Source organism: Gallinula chloropus (assembly GCF_964237585.1).
Source record: "Gallinula chloropus genome assembly, chromosome: 2".
NCBI classification, from domain to species: Eukaryota; Metazoa; Chordata; class Aves; order Gruiformes; family Rallidae; genus Gallinula; species Gallinula chloropus.
The window spans coordinates 3,450,109-3,465,986 of NC_140086.1; the positions used below are offsets into that span (position 1 = coordinate 3,450,109).

General features: G+C 48.9%; 1 protein-coding gene across 2 annotated transcripts in view; it reads left to right on the plus strand.

Annotated features, from left to right (window-relative positions):
• Nucleotides 1–1,393: 1,393 nt before the first annotated feature.
• TSNARE1 (t-SNARE domain containing 1) overlaps nucleotides 1,394–15,878 on the plus strand; it is a 533,676-nt gene continuing 519,191 nt past the window's right edge. For both annotated transcript variants that reach the window (XM_084259975.1, XM_084259974.1), the window contains exon 1: nucleotides 1,394–1,406. The gene's annotated coding sequence lies outside the window, so the exon portion shown is untranslated. The remainder of the gene's footprint in view (nucleotides 1,407–15,878) is intronic.

The window sequence follows — 15,878 nt, forward strand, 5'->3', positions numbered from 1 at the left end:
TGTGGGAGGCTGGGACCTAAAGCTAAGTCTTACAGGTGAAAGGAAGATAAAGGACAATTGTCAATTGAGATATGGAAAAGATAAGGGCCTAAAGTAAGGGGGAAAGCACTGCTCAGCTGCCTAGCAGTAAGAGAAAGGCAAAGTCCCCATTTGGGCCAATGGGCCAGTTTGGCATCAATGGGCCAACACAACGATATGCAACAGTTAAGGGCTATATAAGATGAATAATAGTAGCTTAGAAAGACACTGCATTGTGCTCAGTAAGGTCATGAATCCTAGTTTCTTCATTAAGGGGAAGCAGGAGCCTGTCAGGCACGCAATGTGTGTTATGTTATGTGCTGTTGTGAAGGCGGCACCTCAGTTGAGCCTGTAAACTTTGGAAGTACCTAATTCACAGGTAAATAAGGGAGGGGGTTTGGGTGGGAATAGGGAATCAAATGCTGAAAACTCTGCCCACAGGTGTCCCTACTTCACTAGGAGACCTGCCCCTGCAAGAACACGTAGTAAAGTGCTGCTTCACTAGCACATCTACTGTGAGTCCTCTCGTCGGACCACTGGCATTTCCAACAGGAGTAACGAAGACTTTCTGTTAATGATTAAAGGAGAATCGGCTGATCTAGGGCTCCTCAGCTGATGAAATCAAAGGCTAACCACATCACTCACAGCCCCACTGCCATCAAAGGCTAACCGCATCCCTCACAGCCCCGCCCTGGGGCTCCTCACCGGGCAGGTCCCCAGGGGAGGCAGCTGATGTTTAGGCCACTGTTTTCAATGAACTATAGGAGGGGAGAACTAGGGGCGGTGCGGTATGGCAGGGCAGAGGAGAGAGAGGGGAAGGTGCTAGGAAGCAGGCAGGTGAAGGACACTGCTGTCCTACGGGCCAGAGAAGGCTGGACAGGGAACTCGCCGGGCAGAGCAGCCTGGAGCCACGGTGAGGGGGGAGGCTGAGGGGGTGGTGGGTGGTCCCTGAGACAGGGAAGCCCGTCTGCAGGGGAAAGGAGCAACCCGGCGAATCTTAAGGCGCCTGGAGGGTCCCCAGCCGAGGCGGGTAGGGCGGAGGGAGCAGGCAGACGCCTCCATAGGGACAGGCAGCCAGCGGCGTCCTGAGGCGGGAGGCGCTGAGGGACGGCGGGCGGGACCCGCCGCGCTCGGGTCGCTCCCTCCCCGCCGGGGATTGGTCGCCTGGGGGGGAAAGGGGCGGGGCGTCTCCTCGCGGTGCATGCCGGGATCCGTAGTCCCCAGGGCGGCGGTACTTGCGGGCTCAGGACTCCAGCGGGAGGGGAGGGGCGGACGGGCGGGGTGCCGGGAGGCGAGCACGTGGTCAGGGCGGAACGGCCGCGGTCACGTGATGTTTGGGTGCCGGCGGCACGGCGCAGCCTCGCGGCGACGGGTGCGCGCGGCGGCAGGTGAGGGACGCGCGCGGCGGCGGCGGCGCGTGTTGGCCTCTTCCCCCCGCCCCTCGGGCGCGCGCGGGTTGAGCGCGGGTGCGACGGGGTGTGACAGGGGAGCGGCGCGGCGGTGACACGGGAGCGGCGGGGCTGTGGCGGGCGGACCCGGCACCGGGGGGGGCATGTGTGACCTGGGGGGCGTGCTGGCGTCGTGCGGGGGAATCCTGGGAGCGGGGCTGGCTCCGCGGGGCGGGGTGTGTGTGTGTGTGTGTAACATGGGGACAGGGCTGGACTGGCACAGGGGGTGTATCTGTGGTGTGTGTGTGTGCAGTGTGGGGTCAAGGCTGGCCTGGCACAGGGGGTGTGTATCTCTGTGTGTGTGTGTGTGTGTGCAGCATGGGGACAGGGCTGGCCTTGCATTGAGGGTGTGTGTATGTGCAGGTGGGGGACAGAGTTGGCCTTGAACAGAGGGTGTGTGTGTGTGCAACATGGGGACAGGGCTGGCCTTGCATTGGTGGGGTGTGTGTGTGCAGCATGAGGACAGGGCTGGCCTTGCATTGAGGGTGTGTGTGTGTGCAGGTGGGGGACAGGGTTGGCCTTGAACAGAGGGTGTGTGTGTGTGCCGCATGGGGACAGGGCTGGCCTTGCATGGGGGTGTGTGTCTGTGTGAGGCATGGGGACAGGGCTGTCCTTGCATGGGTGTGTGTCTGTGTGAGGCATGGGGACAGGGCTGTCCTTGCATGGGTGTGTGTGTGTGTGCAGTGTGGGGACAGGGCTGGCCTTGCATGGGGGTGTGTGTGGGTGCAACATGGGGACAGGGCTGGCCTTGCATTGAGGGTGTGTGTGGGTGCAGCATGGGGACAGGGCTGGCCTTGCATGGGCGGGTGTGTGTAGGTGCAGCATGGGGACAGGGCTGGCCTTGCATGGGGGTGTGTGTCTGTATGCAGCATGGGGACAGGGCTGGCGTTGCATTGAGGGTGTGTGTATGTGAAGGTGGGGGACAGGGCTGGCCTTGCATGGGGGGTGTGTGTGTGCAGCATGAGGACAGGGCTGGCCTTGCATTGAGGGGGTGTGTGTGTGTATGTGTGTGTGTGCAACATGGGGACGGCTTTGGCCTTGCACACAGGGTGTGTGCACAGCCTGGGGACAGGGGTGGCCTTACCATGATGGGGGGGATGTGTGTGCAACATGGGGATGGGTTTGGCCTTGCACAGAGGTGTGTGTGCAACATGGGGACGGGGCTAACCTTACATGGTGAGTGTGTGCGTGTGTGCAGTTGGGGTCAGGGCTGGCCTTGCACAAGGGGTGTATGTGTGTGCAGCTGGGGGTTAGGGCTGGCCTTACATGGGGTGTGCATTGCTGGGGCACAAGTCTGCTCTGAAGTCTGTGTTTGCAGTCTAAGAGCAGGGCTGGCCTTGCACAGGGCTGTGCATGTGCAAACCAGGGACTGCATCTGCCCTCGTGCAGGCTTTGCACGAGCACATTTGCACAGTGGAGGGGCTGTAGCTGGCCTCACCTGGAGTTGTGTGCATACTGGAGTTGAGGGACAGGATTGGCTTTGCCCAGGGGCATCAGCAAGGAGGGACACGTGGGGTGAGGGTGCTGTGTCCTACCACCCTGTGTCCTATATGGCTGGGGACCAGGTGAAGATGGCAGGTCCCTGTGTGTGCTTCGCCACTGGCAGTCACCGTGACGCTGTCCTGTAGCTTCTTCATGCAATGGAACATTGATAGTCATCCTCTGGTGTGATGGCATCCTCAGGAACTGCTCCGTGACCCGTGTTGTGATTAACTAGGAGGGTTTTTTTTGGCCAGCTTTAACCTTACACAGGGTATCATGGTGATTATTTTAACGGTATTTATTTATTATTTTTTTTCCTTCCAGGCTAATTCAGGAAGCTTTAGCCATAAGTGAGTTAGTGAGATGGACCTGCAAGTGCAAGGAGAGGAAATAAAACTACTTTTAAATGTATAAATCACCACGTTCTGCGATAGCCCTTGGCTGACTGTAGAAACTTTTCTTTTTTCTTTTTTATTTTGGGTTTTTTGAGTGGGTTTTTTGGTTGTTTTTTATTGCTTTTGTACTTCAGAGTGTTTTGTGATGGTTCAAAGCTTTCAATAAAAGCTCATGGCGTGATTAACCTGCAGCATCCGGTGCTGGAGTGGACTTTGCTGGGGGAATATTGTGTTTCCACTGGACTGCTCGGTGGCTTTGTGTGCAGATCAAAAAGCAGAGGGGTCAGAAACCTAAAAGGGAGCTTTGGTTCATCCACCGTCGCACTGACTACACGCTGTAGAACCTCTGGGTGGCTGCATTTTGAAGCCCTCTGTGACCTTTGCAGCTCAGGATGTGTCCTCATGTCAGGGAGAGCTGCACGAACAAACAGTCGTCTGTTTGCAAACCCGGGGATAACACGTGTGTGGGGTGGTGGCCTCAAGTTTTGCTCTTTGTGCTTCATCCTGCTAACTCCTGAGTTTTTCCTGGCTGAGTGGTAGACTGGCACTGGGAAGGCTGGACTAAACTACAAGTTTGTTTTGTTTTGTTGGTTTTTTTTTTTCCACTTTTTATGCAATAGCAATCAGGTTGAAACTTTGCTCAGCATCTGTCCCTTTTCCCTGCATGGTATTCCCCTTTGCAGTCAGTCCTCAGTGCCCCATCCTGCCTTGTCTCCGTATCACCTTGGTCCAGGTTTTTAAAAGCCCAATGAGTGGCTGCTGTCTGGCTCCTTGATGCCTTCCTGCTCTGGCCTGTGATGTCCCTCTCTATCTTATATCACCTCCGGGTCCATCTCTGGACTTTTTCTGGGGTGTTGTTACTAGCGGTGTTCCCCAGGGCTCGGTGTTGGGTCCAGTTCTGTTTAATATCTTCATTGACGACCTTAATGAGGGAACAGCATCCACCCTCAGCAAGTACCCGATGATACAAAGCTGGGAGGAGTGGCTGACACGCAGGACACTGCGCTGCCATCCAGAGAGACCTGGACAGGCTGGAGAGCTGGGCAGGGAGAAACCAGATGAGGTTCAACAAAAGCAAGTGTAAAGTCTTGCACCTGGGAAGGAACAACCGTTTGTATCAGTACAGGCTGGGAGATGACCTGATGGAGAAGAGCTCAGTGGAGAAGGACCTGGGGGTCCTGGTGGGTGACAGGTTGGCCATGAGCCAGCTGTGTGCCCTGGGGGCTGAGAGAGCCAATGGGATCCTGGGGTGCATCCGGAGGAGTGTGGCCTGCAGGTCAAAGGAGGTGATCCTCCCCCTCTACTCTGCCCTGGTCAGGCCCCAACTGCAGTATTGTGTCCAGTTCTGGGCTCCTTGGTATAAAAAGGACAGGGATATCCTGGAGAGTCCAGAGAAGGGCTATAAAGATGATTAAGGGCCTGAAGCATCTCCCCTACGAGGAAAGACTGAGTAAGTTGGGCCTGTTCAGCCTTGAGAAGACTAAGGGGGGACCTAATTAAAGTTTATAATTATCTGAAGCAGAGGATGCAGGGGGAATCAGCCAGCCCCTTTTCAGTGCTCTGTGGAGACAGGACAAGGGGCAATGGCTGCAATTTGGAGCACAGGAAGTTCCACACCAACATGCGGAAAAACTTTTTCCCAGTGAGGGTGACAGAGCCCCGGGACAGGCTGCCCAGGGAGGTGGTGGAGTCTCCTTCTCTGGAGATATCCAAGACCCATCTGGACGCTGACCTGTGTGACCTGTCCTAGGGAGCTGCTTTGGCAGGGGGGTTGGACCTGATGATCTCTCGAGGTCCCTTCCAACCCCTACAGTTCTATGATTCTGTGATTCTATGTGCTGATTCCTTCTATTCCAGCCATCAACCGAGCAACAAATAACCCCCATTGCTCTCTGCGAAGCCTCCTGCCTTTCTGGTTTGTTTCTGTATGTTAATGGAATTTAAAAATAACCAGAGCCACAGCCACTGCTGATGTGATGGACATCGGAGAGGCTGAGCGGTGCAACCACAGGTCCTGCTGCAATCCCAGCTCCTCCATCTCCAATACCTCCTCCCATCATGTCTAAAACAAGAGCAGGCTGTTGGATCTGATATCTGCTTCCCAGGGAGTTGCTTGGTTGGAGGAGTTTTGTGCAGTATAACGTCGTGCTGTTGAGGTTTTCCTGGCATCCAGGGTTGAAGTTGGCTACAGAGACCAGTAGAACAGAGATTTTAATATTCAAGCCTTCTACTCTCATCCTCTCTTGTGTAAAAACCTCACTCCTTTTCTCACAACTCACTTATTTTCTTTTTTTTTTTTTAAATTTATTTTATTTTAAACCTCCTGTAATTTGCTCCTCACCGTGCAGTGCTCTGGTGTGACTGGGTCTTCTTGTCTCCATGATGCCTGTTCTGGGGCTGGAGATCCTCTGTTGAGGATGGAGGAGAAATAATACTTAATGTGTCTTGATAAATTTATGCATGGATATTACAGCACTTAAAATCCAATTTAAGAAAAGGGAATAAAAAAGAAAAAAAGAAAGTAGGCAATCTGCAAATGAATGAGCCTGTGCTTCCCCTTGCTTATAAATATATATCAAATGGTATTTTGAATTACTGGTTCTTCTGGGAATTCAAGGATGTTGAAATAGCAAGTGTGAAAGGGTAAATAATATCAAGATAAAAATAAGATTTTTGATTCCCTGCCTGTGCCATAAATGTGTTCTGCTGGATGAAAATGGAAAGAACTCATAAAAAATAATATCTATTTTACTTTTCCTGTCTTTGTTATCTTCCTTCCCATACCTCAGCTAGTTTGGGCAGCAGGGTGGGTAGGGCTTTCACCTTCCTTTTTATGGGCCTTCTGAGGGTTGCTGATGCTGCAGGGGATGGTGTAAATCCATGATGCCCATGGCCTGAGGGTTTTGCATGGGGTGGAGGAACCTCTGCTCGTGTTCGATGTAGGGTTGGAGTCATTATCATCAGGGTCAAGGCTGCTTGTGTTGGAAAGGACTTGGACATCCATGTGGGATCACCACCAGGATGGATGGATCGCTCCTTCCCTCTCAGAATCATAAGGTTGGAAAAGACCTTTAAGGTCACTGAGTCTAACCATTCCTGTCCTATGCTAAACCATATCTCTCTGGAGATATGGAGATATCTGGAGATGTAATTCCAACCTAGAAATTCTGTGAGGGATGGATGGATGGATGGATGGATGGATGGATGGATGGATGGATGGATGGATGGATGTGAGGAGGGAGGGAGGGAGGGAGGGAGGGAGGGAGGGAGGGAAGGAGAAATGGAGAGAGGGAGGGAGGGATAGATGGATGGATGGATGAAGGGAGAGATGGATGGGGGGAGGATGGATGGATGGATGGATGGATGGATGGACGGACGGACATGGTTGTGTCTTCCTGACCATAAGAGTGGATGCATTTGCCTAGGGCATGATCCTTTGGGTCTATAGTTCATCCAGATACCTCAACATGATCTTAAGTCCTGTGAAACAAAATTTGTGGAGATACTACAAAAACCCCTCCTCCAGCAGCATCACCAACCCTTCAAATCACAATATTTTTTAAAATTTATTTTGAGCATACTTTTGGACACGTGCAAATAAAATCTGGCCCCAAACCCGAGTTGGTAACACCAGCAGCAGTGTCAAATGTTGCAAGGATGGAGGGAAGCTTGTGCCCATAGCTTGATGTTGAGTGCCCGGAAAGCTATGTATAGAATTAGTCCTGTCACCTCACTGGGAAGGACATGGAAGTGTGAGTCCTTTTGCTGTTAGTCAGGAAGGTTATTTGTGGGTTTTAATAACACACTGTGTTTCCAAAGGACCATAATCTGATGGGCTGAGACCAATGGTCTGAGGTTTAACAAGGCCAAGTGTAGAGTGCTGCACATGGGACAGAACAACCCCCTCCAGCGCTACAGGCTGGGGGAGACTGGCTGGAGAGCTGTCAGGCAGAGAAGGACCTGGGGGTGTTGGGTGACTGCAGGCTGAATGTGAGCCAGCAGAGTGGCCAGGAAGGCCAATGGCATCCTGGCTTGTATCAAAAATAGTGTGGCCAGTAGGTCTGGGGAGGTGATTGTGCCCCTGTACTCAGCAGTGGTGAGGCCACACCTCAAGTGCTGGGTCCAGTTCCATAAGAAGGACATTGTGGTCCTGGAGCGAGTCCAGAGAAGGGCAACCAGGCTGGGGAAGGGGCTGGAGGGAAAATCCTATGAGGAGCAGGTGAGGGAGCTGGGGATGTTCAGCCTGGAGAAGAGGAGGCAAAGGGGAGACCTTATCACCACCTCCACTGACCTGCCAGGAGGGTGCAGAGAGGTGGGCGATGGTCTCTTCAGCCAGGGGACAGGAGATGGGACAAGGGGCAATGGGCTCAAGCTGCACCAGGGTAGGGTCAGATTAGATGTGAGGGAAAAGTTCTTCCCTGGAAGAGTTGTCAGGGCCTGGAACAGCTGCCCAGGGAGGGGTTTGAGTCACTATCCCTTGATGTGTTTAACAGACAGGTAGATGAGGTACTTAGGGATATGGTTTAGCTTAGGATGGTAACAGTTGGACTTGATCTTGAAGGTCTTTTCCAACCTTGTGATTCTGTGACGGTCAAGATAAGAATCCTACTTTCTTCTTTTCTGCTTTCTGCTTGCCTTGCAAATGATGGCATGCAAGATTAAAATAATGCAAAAGAGTTAAATTAATCTGATTTAACACTTGCAGGGAGGTTTCTATTTAAAACTCTTCTTTCTCTTCATAGTGTCACTAGTCAGGAAATTCAGTAGGCAGGTGCCATCTCTTTGTTGCAGCACATGGGCACATCTCTGCTTTTCAGTGTTTCTGATGATGGAAAAAATAGCACTTAAAAAAGAAAAAAGAAAGGTGGGGGCAGGATTTGTGGTGATGGGGTTTTTTCCTTCCCCCTCCCTGTGTCCATTTTGCTTGCACCATTAGAAAGCAAAGATTGCACTGGGGATCGGTTGGGCTTTTAAATATATTCTGAAGGTGAGTACAAATAAGAGAGGGGGGGAAAGGAAAAAAAAATAGAGAGAAATGGTGCATCCCAGTGGGTTTTTTATAAATGCTCTTTGGCTGGGATGCAGAGATGTGGGGAAAAGCTCTCCCAAGGGCAATTCAGGTGCAGAGATTGGTGTTGGGCAACACACAATTTGATGTGAATTAAGGTGAAGCCCTTTACTGAGTGAAATCACACAGATTATATACATTTGTTCCTCCAAATGTGGCAAGCTAAAAAACCTGCTAATTGGTTATACACACTCTTCACACCAAACTGATTGGTTAGTAATTATAACGAGTCCTGATAAGCATATCTTATAGCTAAACATTGTTAGTTTACCTTTGATGTCTAAAAGTATCTGCACACCTGCTCTGTCGACCATGTATTATGGCTGGTTCTTGGCATGTTCACTTACTCCCAAATACCTTCCCACAACTCCTTCTTGGTTTAGGGCAGTTTGTACCTCTGTCTTCTAGGCCGTTGTGTTTTGAGAATGTGATTATCAAATCCTCTTAGCATGAGTAACTTTACTGTCTCACGGGAACGCGAGGGTATTGTCAGGGCCTGTGTCTTCTGTGAGGAGAGTCAGGCTGCTGGTAGGCCTACTGCCTTCCCTGACATCGGGGTGTGTTGGCTGCTCATCTGTTGGGATGCTGCAAGCAAACCCTGAAAAAACCTTTTCCAGCTTCTTGAATGAAGTCCACCTGAGCTTCAATACTTAGGTTATTTTGGTAAATTTACTCCTTTTACAGAGTTGATCCTTGCGTTGGGTTAGGCCGCGATTTCTTCGCTGTCTCTGTAATCTCTTCCCTAAATAAAAGCAGGAATTGGTTTATGCTCTTCCTTGTGTGGTGTTTGTTTTGCTCTTGTTCCTCTATCCCCCTCCCCGTTGCAAAGCCGCACCTTGCAAAAATGTGATTTAATTTTATTTTGAGGTTATTTGGGAGTTTATTGTCCTCCTTCCTCTGCTGCATATGTTTATTATCATTGTGGTTTTGAATAGTAGGGGGGTTTGGTAGTTTTTTTACTGTGTCCAGCTTTGGAGCCCTCAACACATAAAGGACACGGACATGTTGGAGCACATCCAGAGGAGGGTCACAAAAATGATCTAGGGGCTGGAGCACCTCTCCTATGAAGACAGGCTGAGAGAGTTGGGCTTGTTCAGCCTGGAGAAGGCTCCAGGAAGACCTTATAGCGGCCTTCCAGTTCCTGCATGGTGCCTATAAGAAAGCTGGGGAAGAATTGTTCATGAGGGCATGGAGTGACAGGATGAGGGGTGATGGCTTTAAAGTAGAAAAGGGGATATTTAGGTTGGAAATTAGGAAAACAGTTCTTCAGTATGAGCATGGTAGATCACTGGAACAGGTTGCCCAGAGAGGTAGTGGTGGTCCCATCCCTGGAGATATCCAAGGTCAGACTTGATGTGACTCTGAATGATCTTATCGAGTGAAGATATCCCTGCTTACTGCAGGGGGTTGGACTAGATGACGTCTAAAGGTCCCTTCCAACCTAACACATTCTATGAAAAGCTTGGCCATATTTTTTCCCCCACTTCCTCCATCCCTGGACTAAAATGAGCGCAGGAGACAACCATACTGCAGGATTTCATTCCAACCCTTCTGCTCTGAAGGTTGCCTTAATCCTTATTTATGTAAAAGAAAACATTTTCTTCCTCCTTGAGGGACTTTGAACATGTTCGTTGCTGAAGCTTGTGGGGTTTTTTATCCGTTTGTGCTGAATCTTCTTGAGATGCTCCTGTGTGGAGGAGGGAAGTGGCTCCTTCATTTTTTTGCATGGGGAATATTTGGAGATGGTGTGACTCAAATTTTTGGATTAACCCACTTTTTTGCTGTGTGAGATGCCAGAGGCTCAAATATGGTATCAGGGAACCCCCAAACTTGCTGTTTGTGGGAGCTTTGTTAAGAAAAAAATCTGGTTTGAGCAGATTGCTCTGGAGCTGTGTGGTGGAGGCATCTACAACCATGAATGCTGTTTTTCCTCATTTTTTTCTTAATTTTTCTCTTTCTCCCTGAAATTCTCTTAGTCCAGTAGAGGGCTATGAAGGTGATTAAGGGCCTGGAGCATCTCCCCTACGAGGAAAGGGTGAATGAACTGGGGCTGTTCTGCTTTGAGTAAAGAAGCCTGAGAGGGGATCTGATCAATGGTTATCAATATCTGAAGGGTGGGACACAGGAGGAAATGGCCAGCCTCTTCTCAGTGGTCTGTGGGAACAGGTCAAGGGGCAATGGCTTCAAGCTGGAGCACAGGAAATTCCACACCAATATGTGGAAGAACTTTTCCCAGTGAGGGTGACAGAGCCCTGGGACAGGCTGCCCAGGGGGGTTGTGGAGTCTCCTTCTCTGGAGATATTCAAGATCTGTCCGGATGCCAACCTGTGTGACTTGGCCTAGGGAGCCTACTTTGGCAGGGGGGGTTGACCTAATGATCTCTTGAGATCCCTTCCAACCCCTATGATTCTGTGATTTACCAGCATGTGATGTCTCATGACTGTGATCACAGTCCTCATGCAACGACGCTTGCTGTCCAGCTTATGTGCCCCAATTTCAGGCTATCTCAGGAGAAAAAAATATCCTCCAGGCTGTTTGGGGAAGACTTGTTTGATGCATCATCACATTTGTGAGCAACAATGTCTGCGAGTTGAAGCAAAATTAACTGGGGAAAGTCCAGTCTTGTGCTCTGCAAAGGTGGAGTTGTTCCTACAAAACCCCCTCTGCTTCTCATCAAAATTCCCCCCTTGAATTTCCTCCTTGGTTAGATAACCATTATTGGAATTTTTAATGTGAATAGTTTGTTTGGAAAAACATATTGGCAGCTGAAAAAAAAAAAAGAAAAGGCTTTTTATCAGAAGGAGCAGCGAACTCCTGCAACTAACTGTAGATAATTGCAATTATGTTTGAGCTGAATTATTAGCAAAATGCTTTGCAGCATCCCTTGTCCCAGCCTGGAAATGTTCATTATGCTCCAAGTTCTAATTTTGGAGAGGGGAGGCATAAAAAAAAAATCTGCTGTGCATCTGTTTGGTGATGGGGAAGGTCGATGAGGCTGCAGGAACTGTGCTGACTCGCTGGGTAACACCTTGTTTAATATAACATGTACATGACATATTTTCTTCAGTTTGCTATTTATTGCGGTTTCATCTGCCTGAAAAGGGGAGCTGCAGACAGCGAACCTTTGAGTTTGCATAATTTTGTCCATTGCTTCTGTCAAAACTCCCCTTTTCCAATGTGTGAACTTGATTTTTTTTCAATTTCTTTATTTATTTTGGAAGGGGATAATGCAGATTATTTGCTTACACTGCACAGGCATTGTTCAACATCCCACCCGTGACTGAAAGTCCCTCTTTGTCCTTTCTGTTTTCCATGGAGTCTTTATTAATGAGAAAACAAACTGCTACTTTTTTCTTTTTTCCTTTTTTTTTTTCCCTTTCTTCACCCTTTTTTTCTTCTTTTTTTTTTTTTTCATAATGGTAATTGCCACAACTTGATCTTAACTCCAGCAAACAACATTTTCTATTGTCAGCTGATAGAAAATAATGGAATTAAAAACCCTGTGGCTGTAGGGTAGGTGCTGGGCATTAAAGTGCAGATCAATCAACGTCATTTTTTACCATCATCCATGTAGCTGCATCCTGCTGCTACATAGAATGACAAGGTTGGAAAAGACCTTTAAGATCATTGAGGCCTGGCCTGGCCTATGCTAAACCATATCCCTAAGTACCTCATCTACCTGGCTTTTAAACACATCCAGGGGCAGTAACTCAGCCCCCTCCCTGAGCAGCCTGTTCCACATCCCCACAACTCTTTCAAGGAAGAACTTTTTCCTAACATCTGATCTGACTCTGCCCTGGGGCAGCTTGAGGCCATTTCCCCTTGTCCCATCTCCTGTCACCTGGCTGAAGAGCGCATCGCCTACCTGTCTACAACCTCCCTTCAGGTAGTTGTAGGTGGTGATAAGGTCTCCCCTCTGCTTCCTCTTCTCCAGGTTAAACCTCCCCAGCTCCCTCAGCCGCTCCTCATAGGATTTGCCCTCCATCCCTTTCCCCAGCCTGGTTGCCCTTCTCTGGACTCGCTCCAGGACCTCAATGTCCTTCTGATGGTGAGGAGCCCAGAACTGGAACCAGCACTTGAGGTGCAGCCTCATCAATGCAGAGTACAAGGGCACAATCACCTCCCTAGACCTACTGGCCACACTATTTCTGATACAGATCTTGAGCTCTTTCTCCTTGTCCAATGAAACAAGAACTAAAGCTTAATTTATATTCCCCCCCCCCCAACAAACGACTGATTTATGATTCCCTCTGACACTATTAACTTCCTAGACTCTTAACGAGAGCCTCCAAACGTCTAAAACACATAATTTATATAACTTTAAACATACTGCTAAATAGCTTGAGATGGGATTTATCTTTCTCAAATGCTTCAGTGTCTTCTATCATCTGTCTGATGCATCCCCAGCCACTTTCTTTCCCGAGTGCCTGTTGTTCCTGGAGGGTCCCATATGTCAATCCCATGAAATATTCTGCTGCTGGTAGTGACCAGAAGCAAATGCTTAGTGAAAAAGTATGAGAAATTAACCATTAGGATGTTATTAAATAACAGTTAATTTCCAGAATTTACTGCAAAAAGTCATATGTGTAAAATTCACATATTTATAATAACAGTTCATGAGGGGTTTTGGGTTTTTTTTTTTTGCTGTTATGGTGTTTTTTCTTCTTTATTCTGCTTTTGTTTATAAAAAAATGAACATTTCAGTCTTTTCTCTGCTGAAGCCACTCTGGATCAAGCAGTGCAGGCAGGATCACACTATGGTGAATAAGCATAGCTGTTATCAGGGACTTGGGCCCAGCTTACTAATGCCCATCATCCACTTCCACACCATCTTAAAGGACTGGATCATCTCCTCTATGAGGAAAGGCTGAGCGAATTGGGCTGTTCAGCCTTGAGAAAAGAAGGCTAAGAGGGGATCTTCTTAATGTTTATAAATATCTCAGGTGTGGGACACAGGGGGAAATGGCCAGCCTCTTTTCTATGGTCTGTGGAGACAGAACAAGGGGTGATGGCCTCAAGTTGGAGCTCAGGAAGTTCCACACCAGTATGGGAAGAACTTTTTCCCAGTGAGGGTGACAGAGCCCTGGGACAGGCTGCCCAGGGGGGTGTGGAGTCTCCTTCCCTGGAGATATTCAAAACCCGTCTGGACACCTACCTATGCGACCTGTCCTAGGGACCCTGCTTGGGCAGGGTGGTTGGACCCAATGATCTCTTGAGGTCCCTTCCAACCCCTACCATTCTGTGATTCTGTGATCTTTTAGAGGTTGTAGAAACTCTCCAGATTTGTAGTAATGGTGAAAAATCCAGTTATTTTACTAGGAATACATTTACTCATGCCAAACAAGGCCAAAAAATCAATTAAATATTAAAATTGCGATGGTTAAAGTTGTGTTGAGTCCAGTACATATCAGTGCAGTGATTTCTCAGCATCAAGGACTTTCAGCTTCTATTAACTGCAAGCTCCCAACGATGGGAGTAGGTGGCAAACTGTGGGTGTCAAAGCCCCAGAACTGCTGTTGTAAGCTTTCTGACACTTCTGTTTTAGAGAATTGTGTTGGTTTCTAAAGCCTTCTTAAGTATTGATCACACACTGTGGGGAAGTTTCATAGGAATGGGTTGTTTTCCTAAAAATCTAGTGGAAATGGTGTCCTAGACAAGTGCTGAAACTAGACCCTTGGAGATGCATCTGAGCAAGTGGTGTAAACAGTGCTGCAGCGCTACAGTCAAGAAGGATGCTGCGACTGACATGCCTTCAAACTTGAAAAAGCAGATTGACAGTCTCACTACAGATATTTTCCTGATTATCATTTTTAGAAGTTCAAACAGATGGGTTTCTTCTCCTTTGCCCCAAACATAGGGTAACAGGAAAGATTTCCTGTCTTTTTTTTTTCTTTCATGGAAATTCCTACAGTTTAATTGTAAAGAGCTGTTCCTTCGTCTGTGTAAACCAAGCTCTGCTTTGTCCTTTTTTTTCTTCTTTTGTTTTTCTTTGCACATTATACAGATCACACAGAATCACAGGGGTTAGAAGGGACGTCAAGAGATCATTGGGTCCAACCCCCCTGCCAAAGCAGGCTCCCTAGGACAGGTTGCACAGGTCAGCATCCAGACAGGTCTTGAATATCTCCAGAGAAGGAGACTCCACAACCCCTCTGGGCAGCCTGCCCCAGGGCTCCCTCACCCTCACTGGGAAAAAGTTCTTCCCCATATTGGTGCAGAACTTCCTGTGCTCCAACTTGAAGCGATCGCCCCTTGTCCTGTCCCCACAGACCACTGCAAAGGGGCTGCCCATTTCCCCCTGTGTCCCACTCCTCCTCTACTCTGCTCTGCTCAGGCCCTACCTGAAGTATTGTGTCCAGTTCTGGGCTCCCTGGTAGGGATCTGACAGGGATCTCTTGGAGAGAGTCCAGTGGAGGGCTACAAAGATGATTAAGGGACTGGAGCATCTCCTCTATGAGGAAGCTGAATGGCCTGGAGCTGTTCAGCCTTAAGAAGAGAAGACTGAAAGGGGCTCTTATTAATGTTTATAAATATCTCAAGTGTGGGACCCAGGGGGAAATGGCCAGCCCCTTCTCAGTGTCTGTGGGGACAGGACAAGGGGCGATGGCCTCAAATTGGAGCACAGGAAGTTCTGCACCAATATGCAGAAGAACTTTTCCACAGTGAGGGTGACAGAGCCCTGGGACAGGCTGCCCAGGGAGGTGGTGGAGTCTCCTTCTCTGGAGATATTCAAGACCTGACTGGATTCTGACCTGTGCAACCTGTCCTAGGGAACCTACTTTGACAGGGGGGTTGGACTTGATGATCTCTGGAGGTCCATTCCAACCCCTATGATTCTATGATAAGGTGATTAGTGGTCTTCATCAATCTTCTACACACAAATGGAGCCCCTTGGCTACTTCCTTTTATAACAGCTTTGGTGAAGGAAGACATATGGGCTTGATGCCATTCTTACTCCTCTCCAATAGCTCAGAGAGGCAAGTAGCTGTGCTCAGTTAAGGGATGGGTGGATGTCATCTTAATGGACATCATCTCAAAATTACCAAATCCCATGCTAAAGCTTTTGTAGTTGAATGATGCAATGTTTTCTGGTGGTACAGTGTGCTCTGTTTCCTGCCTTCCTGAGCAGATACAGGCTGGTTATCTGGCCTGGCTGGTTGCACACCACTTTGCAATGTTCCTCTGCAAAGCAAATGAAGGTGACCTGGTGCTTGCTGATTTGGTAGCTGGGCTCCAAAGCTGGCTCTCTGCATGGCTTCTCATAAATAACTCTGGCTTTTTGTTTCATTTTTCTGGACCTTGACAGAAATAATTACAACCTCTGAGACTGTGGTTTTCTGGCCGAGGAGGAGGGAACAGAAAAACCTGCAATCCATGTTTTTTCAGATGCTTTCATCAATGTGGTGCTGCCAGCGGGACCTGGATCTCCCTTCTGGGGCATGAATCAGGCTGTGCTCGTGATCACTG